The following is a 9,031-nucleotide window of genomic DNA, read 5'->3' as shown; positions in this document are numbered from 1 at the left end:
TTTTTAAAAAAGTTTTAATAATCGTGATTTGGAGTACTATTTATACATTAAAAAATCGTGATAAACAATAATACAGCAAAAAAATTATTGCAACCAGTGCTTTTGACACAACTAAAAATAAAAAATTTATCAATATAGAAAAAATACTTGAAATACTTATAAAAACTTACAAAATCAAGAGGGAAAAAATTGTGTTTTATTGAGAAAAGAGAAAAAGAAATTTTTCGTTATGAGATAAAAGAAGAGAACTGATAATTTTTATAATTTGATAACTTATTAAATGAGTTTGAATGTTGTTAAGAGTCACCTACAAATCTGTTGTTCATATCTCTTCAGACACATTAAGAGGCTTTTTAAAATTGAAAACAAATGAACTTAATGGGATGAAACTGAATGATTTTTATTCACACCTAAAAAACAAACGGTCTTAATAGGCCGAATCTGAGTGATTAAGATTCAGACTTCCATTCAGTGCAAACATATGAGGCCTTAGTTCTGTCTTATATTCTACAAAGATTTGGACTTTTGTTGTGAAAAGTTTTAATTCTGCACTACTTCTCATATATATGCAAGAAATGATGTCTAAGGGCTTGTATATGACCTCCTAGAGTTTAAGTATGTCGTGTGATGACTTGGGGCGCTCTCGGGTCATTACAAAGTTAGACATGGATCATGGTAGAATAAAGTTAGTAAATAAATAGGGCATGTAGATAATATTGTTAGGACTTTGGGGGATAAAGTCAATAAGGAGAGATGTTGATTGAGTCTTGCGTTTCTCTTATACACTTAGACATGAACAATCTAGGAGAAATAATTTCCCTCACATAGATGGATTCTATATTGACCTAAGAACCTAAAACTAATAAAGTATAATAGACTAGAATATCTTAAAGTTTTATGGTATGATCACTTCTGGTGTAGTTAACTTGGTAAGATAAGACCAAGATAGAATAGCTTAAAGTTACGTTTTATGACTCCTTCATAGATAGTTCAATCATTTAGATTGGGATGGTACATCTCGTGGAAGCTTGGGTTGGAGGAATTAGCCACTCCCATGGTTAGCTTGATATTGCATTAAAAGAAAGCTAGTCATATTAGATTGCATTATTATAGGAAAGGTAGCCTATATTGGAGGATCAAAATTCTTCTAGCTTAGACTAGTAGGACTAGAGTGCCTTCATGGAAGATTGATTTGATTAGGCCAATACCACTTCATTGTAGCTTAGGCTTGAGATGTTAACGTCTTCTAAGAATAGTTTAGGGTTGAGGACTTAGGCTCCCCTATGTATAGCTTGCATCTACATGAATGGTGGCTAGATTGGTATTCAGATTTCCTTCTTTTGTTAGCTTGGATTTTATGTTATAATGTTTTGTGTAGTAGTAGGTCTACTATGTTAGAATGTTAAACTTAATAGACCAGAATGAAATATAAGTTTGCTTGGATTAGGTTAGCCTAAAGATGTATTTAGTATGAATGGTAGTATGAGATGTCCTTCATACATTGCATAGGTATGACTTAAAGCTATTTATGAAATGACCTCTTATGTGATGTATGCCTAGCTAAGATAGTTTCTATAGTTTCTTTCCGTTATATGAATGACATAGGATAATAGTTCCTTCTCAATATGAAGTAGGTCTATTAGTTACATCTAGAGTTTATGAGAGTGAATACGGTGACTTCAAGATATGCTTAGTGTGTGTGGTCGAATGGGATGCCCCATATGCATTGCATAAGTGAGCCTTGAGGTGACCTAGGGGTATAGTGCTCTTATGTCATGAAGAATTTAGGTCTTAATTATGAAAGTTGATAATTATCAAGATTACTAGATAGAGTTACTTAGCTTCGGTAGTAGTATGGGATGCTACCTTTGCCTTGCACAAGTATACATGTGTCACACCCTGAATCTAGCCCCAAAAGAGGCGGGCGTCGTAACCTCTCAGAGGTTGCAGACAAGCCTCTTGTTAGCTTTCATCACAATCATACAGTTAAATTTGCAGAAAATATAAATCTTTTTAAAACATAATGGAGTATACATAAACTTCGTAAAATTACTGCATAAGAGTGATATACTACGGCTCGAACTAAACAACCATCTATAATAGATTAAACAATTGAAATGAAGAATTCATAATATAACTTAGTTTGCCAAACGTCCTTAATACAAAGCTTTGAAAACGTGTTTGAAAGTAAACTCTAGGGACAACATCCACTAGATATGTCTAATCACTAAAGCTATAAAGCAAACGTAGCATCCTCGAACTCAAGAGGACCTACCAAATGTCTAGAGATACTACTCCGAACCGCTTCAATGAATCTTAAATACTCTTCAAGAACTTGCACCTATAAAAATATTATTAGTATAGGGTTTAGTACACACTTTTACTAAGTAAGTGTGTATGCACATAAACACATAAGGACTATGCATGATCAAGGAAACTTCTTCCTATAACAACATGTCATTTCTGGAAAGTGAAGTCACAATACTTTTCTAATTCCTTAATTGTTATTTATTCTATAAATATAACATGTTTTCATGAATTTAAATCACAAAACACATTTTATATATGAAAATAAGACCTCTGAATCATGAATATAATTTTAGAATAACGCGAACGATAATTAATAATTTTGCTACGTCTTAGGACGAGATCTCTCTTTCCAGTCTTTTCTTATATTTTGTAGTTCAATGATATCCTTTAATCCCATGTCTTACTTACAGTTGAAATGATTTATTTTAATCCCATACCCACAATGAATCAAGTAAGTAATCCAAGAGACTAAGGAAATGATTCGACTATAATTGGGCATGAAGTCCTTCTAAGCCAATAATTAATGGTTATGCCTATTATTAGATCATTTGTATTATATAAGAAGTCATTATAAGGTAATCTTTATTTTTGGGCCCATACCTTGGTAAAACTTCATTCTTATCAAATGTTGATGATTGATATTCTGAAGTTCTTGCTTTCATAGTTCACTTTGAACTTCCATTTCTTCTTCCTTCTTTCTTACTTTCTTAAACAAATCTTTTGTATTAAGATCATGTCAGCTAACATGAAATCCAAGTGTCTTCCCCACACTGAAAAGGGGTGGTTCACCGGTCAAAGTGAACCTAGATCATCTAAGTTAACATGAAATCCAATGTCTTCCCACACTGAAAAGGGGTAGTTCACCGACTAAAGTGAAACAAAGTCCAGTGTCTTACCAACACCGAAAAAAGGTGGTCCACTGCTAAAAAAGAAACCGAATACTTTCTTTAGCATTTAACCTACATAGATCATGTTAGCTAAACATGAAATCCAGTGTCTGCCTCATAGTGAGAAGGGGTGGTTCACCGACCAATGTGAAACTGAATGCTACCTAGCTCTCTTAGGTTGAATCCACCGTCCAGTTCCTACGCTGGCAACATAGTTTGAGGACTAGGAGATTTTAGATTCTATTATACACCTTGGTTGTATCCTCATATCATGAGTCTTACATGTGCTTTCACAACCTCATTTCTAGTCTATCAGTGTTTTTCTCAATTTCTTATATTTTATAACTTTTAGATTTGACTCATACATTATGGACGCTTGCTTCTAATATGAGGTATGATTAACTCAATGGATGACTTGTCATCCCTTTCTTTACTTGATGAATGTGAACTTAAACCTTACATTATCGTCATGGTGTTAATGAGACTTGTGTCATGATTTATAACACCCTCTTATGTGAGTATCTTTAACTTTAACATTTAGATTCAAGTTAGACTTGTCTCACATTCTTTAAGACCCCGTTTTTGTCAATTTCATAATTCATAATCTTTTAGTTATGTCATTGCTCACCTTATCTTGCTCCATGTCATTTGGTAGCTTTATACCATTTTTATGAAAGTTATAAACTTATTCGATGTACTAATATATTCATAGTTCATTTCTATAGGCTATGTTGGGACTTTTCCCATTGATTGACATACCCTTGGTTATGAGTTAATTGAGTTACATTGGTCATGCTTAATTTGGTATAACTTAGTAATTAGCCAATTGTATATCATATTTTGGAAATAGCATTGTAAGTCAATTTGTTAGCATATATCAAACTATGATATTATCATTAGCTATCAATTATTTCATGAAAACATTGTAGTTATCTCATAATGTTAAACATCTAACTTTAAACCTTTGATTAGCCTATAAGGAAAATTCAATGAACAATTTATAAGAGTAGATTGAAGTTCATAAACAACTCATAACAAATTTCATCTTCTCTAACACAATGAGGAATTACAACATTCTTTATCTCATGTAAATATTACTCTAATCATAAAAATCTAGTCTATAGGTCTCATTCAACATTATACATCCAAGAAACCTACGCATAATGATCAAATATAACTACATACCAGCAACATGCTCGATATTTACCTAAAACATTAACTAGACTTGGAAATAAGGATGAACTAGGGAGAGGAACATTCGTTTCATAGGGAGCAACCATAGTTTCGATTTCTTGAGGTCATACATTTGAAAAACCTCTTGGGAAACGAATCCAAGAGAGGAAACACATAACATACGGTAGAACTGAATATACGAATATCGCCTTGAACTTTGCATGAAAAATCATGAAGAGTATCCTTGAAATCGCCTAAGAGAACTCGAGAGTATTTTCTATTTTTCTTCCGTTTTGCTCACTGTTTTCAGCCATGACTTTCTCGTGGTTGAACTTGAGCCTAAGTCATAGTAAGTGGTATTGAATAATTCAACTTAGTCTGATTTAAGATAATTAAAATATTCAATGAGATAATTACAAAAACGGCCCATCTAAGTTGATTAAAAATACGAGAACACTAAACTTAGCTAAATTTGAAATTTTCGTAAGGAGTTCAGCTTTGACCTTTAACTTTAATTAATTAATTAAGTAGCTAATTTAATAAAATAAGTGACCTAGGGTAATTACTAAAGTACCCCTAAGTCATTAGGACCATAATCAATCCCTTCGGACCATTCTAGGTTAGGTAGTAGGATGTTTCTTGAGTTAGCTACTAGGCTAGTGTCACCGGTTAGGTCTTACGATTTTTGTCACACTAGTTAGTTAATTAGTGTAAGTCCTAGGTTAGTTATATAGTTAGGTAAGTTAGTTTGATCCTAGACTTGGTTAGGAAGCTAGGCCCCACATGGCTTTATGCGTGCGCACATCTGCCCCCTAACCGCCCTAACTTAATTTTGTTGGGCTTGGTTGGCTGTCTCTTGGCCGGTTAGCACATTTGCTGCACATGTGTTGCTGCTCATTTCTTGTCCTAGGACCCTCACTATGTCCTTTGGCACTGATTAATCTACACAATCATTTTAAATGATCATGTGCTATGGTACCTAGGCTTGAAACATGGATGCCTCATACCTAATATGTGACTTAAGGAATTAAGCATTTTAGCTTGAGTCTTTATTGCAGGTACAATTCCTAAACAAGCTTGGATTGTGTCATCTGAACCACAATGTAATTTAAGTTACTTGTTAATACATAGAAATTTTCTAACACCCTTAAGCCAATATTCTTTAACATACCAAATATTAGTCAATATTGGGCATAGGAATGTCTATGTACCCCAGTAAATATTTTTATAACCTAATAGGCTCTTCACTACACAAGTTCATTTTCTGGAATGTTACATTGTCCCCTCTAGGAACATTTATCCCAGAATGACACTACACATCATTTTGAAACAAAAAGGGTATTTTCGAAAGACATATCACATACTTGAAATTTTATTCTTTATGAGTATCTGCTTCACAACTTACTCGTGATGATGCACATAACTCAAAGCTTATCTGAAGATTCATATCTGAGATTGAGGAACTTCCTTCCTTATGTTAGTTAAACTCAATGCACATCACAACTCATGCAACACAAAAATAATGTCAACGTATACAAAAACAGCTACATGAATGCAACCATGAACTCATATTAACTCATGAAGTGCAAGTATAAAACACACATTTATGGACTTAAAACATCAAAACCGACTAATGCACTAAAATTTAGAGTTTCGTAGGCAAAATCAGACTTAGGAAAGGTATATCTAACCTCAAAAACTGAACAAATGAGGGTAAAGGGATCTCATGTACGCCTCGACCTTAAACAGTTGGCAATTTGGCACTCCTCCACAAACATAGAAATATCTCGCTTCATACTGTCCCACCAATAGATCTCATTGAGATGATGATACATCTTGAAACTCATTCAGTATGGATAGAGAGTATATGGAAGGAACTTCATGTTCTAAGTCATCGACGCTGACTAAGTTGTATAAGTACCCCTTAGATAACATTTTATTGTCTTTAAGATTGGAAACTATTTGGCCTGTTGGATTCAAACTACGCCCTTCTCATTCAATCTCCAACTCATTAGGAAACTAAAACCTTACTACCATGTTTTGACAGTCTATGGTAGCATAACACTTATGGATCAAATTCATACTCAAAATTATATCAAAGTCAAGCATGGTTAATTCTATTAGGACAACATAAGTTACTCTATCAAGAATAGTTGTTGGGCAATCTCTATAAACCCTTTTAGCTCTAATGATGTCTCCTATGGGTGTGCTAACTAGAAAAGGTTAATGCAAGATCGCAAGAAACAAGTAAAATTTACTAGCTACTAAAAGAGTAATAAAAGACAAGGTGGATCCGGAATCTAAAAATGCATGTATAGGAGCAGAAAAGACAAGCAAGTTACCATTGACCACATTCTGACTTCTTCTACATGCGTTTCTGTGTTCATTTTCCGCATACAAAAGAAGGAAGTTAGATGATAGAATGACATAAAATGGCAAAGATCTCCACAGTATGATAAAGATTAGAAGAAGGGAAGATTCCTAACATCACTAAGTCTTTAAATTATGGTTGTGGTGCACTTCACAACCATAAGCTAGAAACTATGAAACGTGGTTGTTTTGACCCTTAGTTCCTAGGTAATTTAGCCTCATGCTCTTATTAAAAGTTTGTCATACTCTAGATGTAGACCGAAATGAGACCCGTGTTGTAAACCTCTTAGAGGTCGCAGACAAACCTCTTTTTAGCTTTCATCACAATCATACAGTTAAATTTTCATAAATGTTAAAACTTTTTAAAACATAATAAAGTATGGTTAAACATTATATAATTACTGCATAAGAGTGATATGCTACGGCTCAAACTAAACAACTCTCTATAATAGATTAAATAATTGAAATAAAGAATTCATAATATAATAGTAGTTTGCCAAACGGAGTTTATACAAAGCTTTGAACAACTGTTTTAAAGGAAACGCTAGGAACAACATCCACTAGCTATGTCTAATGTACTAAAGCTAGAAAGCAATACGTGTACTAAGTATAGGTGTATGCACATAAACACATAAGAACTATTCATGATCACGAAAAGCTCTTCCTATAACAACATGTCGTTAATTGTAATTTATGCTATGAATACGACATGTTTTCATGCATTTATAGCAGACAACTCACTTTCTATATGAACATAAGACCTTGGAATCATGAATATAATTTTGGACCAACTCGAACGAAAATTTATAATTTTGCAACCTCTTTGGGCGAGAGCTCTCTTTCCAAAGTTAATTTAATTTTAAGTCTTCTCTTCTTTTTATTTTGTAATTCAATATTCTCTTTTAATTCTATGTCTTAATTATAAGTGATATGATTCATTGTAATCCCATACCTACAATAAATCAAGTAAGTAATCCAAGATACTAAGGAAATAATTTGACTACAATTAGGCATGAAGTTCTTATAAATTAATTTTATTGGTTATGCCTATTATTTGATCATTTCCAAATATAACTTTTTAAAACTTCATTTTTATCAAACACTGATGATTGATATTTTTAAGATATTGCTTTCATAAATAAATTTGAATTTATATTTCTTCTTCTTTTTTTCTTACTTTCTTAAAGAAATATTTAGCATTAAGATCATGTGATCTTACATGAAATTCAGTGTCTTCCACACACTGAAAAGGGGAGGTTCACCAGTCAAAGTTAACCTAGATCATGTTAGTTAACATGAAATCTAGTGTCTGCCCACACTGAAAAGGGGTGGTTCACCGACTAAAGTGTAACCAACTCCAGTGTCTTCCCAACACTAAAAAGAGATGGTTCAAAGCTAAAGTGAAATATAATAATTTCTTTATCATTTAAACAACATAGATCATGCGAGCTAATAATGAAATCCAATGTCTGCCCCACACAAAGTAGGGATGGTTCACCAGCCAAAGTTAAATCAAATACGACCTATCTCTCTTAGGTGGAATCCACTGTCTAGTTCCTATGCTGCCAACAAAATTCGAAGACTAGGAGATTTTAGAAACTCTTTTTCCACCATGGTGGTAGCCTCTGCTCATGAGGCGTACATGTACTTGTTGAATCTAATTGGTAGTCTACCGGTGCTTTGATCAGTTTGTTATACTTTATAACTTTTAGTATTGACTCATACATTATGGAAGCTTGATTCTAATATTAGTTATTTTTAACTCAATGGATGACTTGTCATACCTTTCTTTACTTGATAAATGTGAACTTAAATCTTACATTATCATCATGGTGGTAATGAGACTTGTATCACGATTTCAAACACCCTCTTTTGTGAGTATCTTTAACATTAATGTTTACGTGCAAGTAAGACTTGTCTCACTTCCTTTAACACCCCATTAAGGTCATTTTCATAACTCATAAGCTTTTACTTATGACCTTACTGACCTTATCTTTCTCCATGGCATTTGGTAGCCTTATACCACTCTTTATGAAAGTTATAAACTTATTCAATGTACTACTATATTCATTGTTCATTATGATAGGGTATGTTGGGACATGTCCCAATGATTGGCATACCCTTGGTTATGAGTTCATTGAGTTACATTTGTCATGATTAATTTTCTATAACTCAGTCACTAGACAATTTTATATCATATTTTTGAAATAATATTGTAAGCCAATTTATTGTCATAAATCAAACTATGAAATTATCACAAGCCAAGTCAATAATTTCATGAATACATTGTA

This window comes from Solanum lycopersicum, chromosome 3, assembly GCF_036512215.1.
Source record: "Solanum lycopersicum chromosome 3, SLM_r2.1".
Classification (NCBI taxonomy): domain Eukaryota; kingdom Viridiplantae; phylum Streptophyta; class Magnoliopsida; order Solanales; family Solanaceae; genus Solanum; species Solanum lycopersicum.
This window is presented reverse-complemented; position numbering follows the sequence as displayed.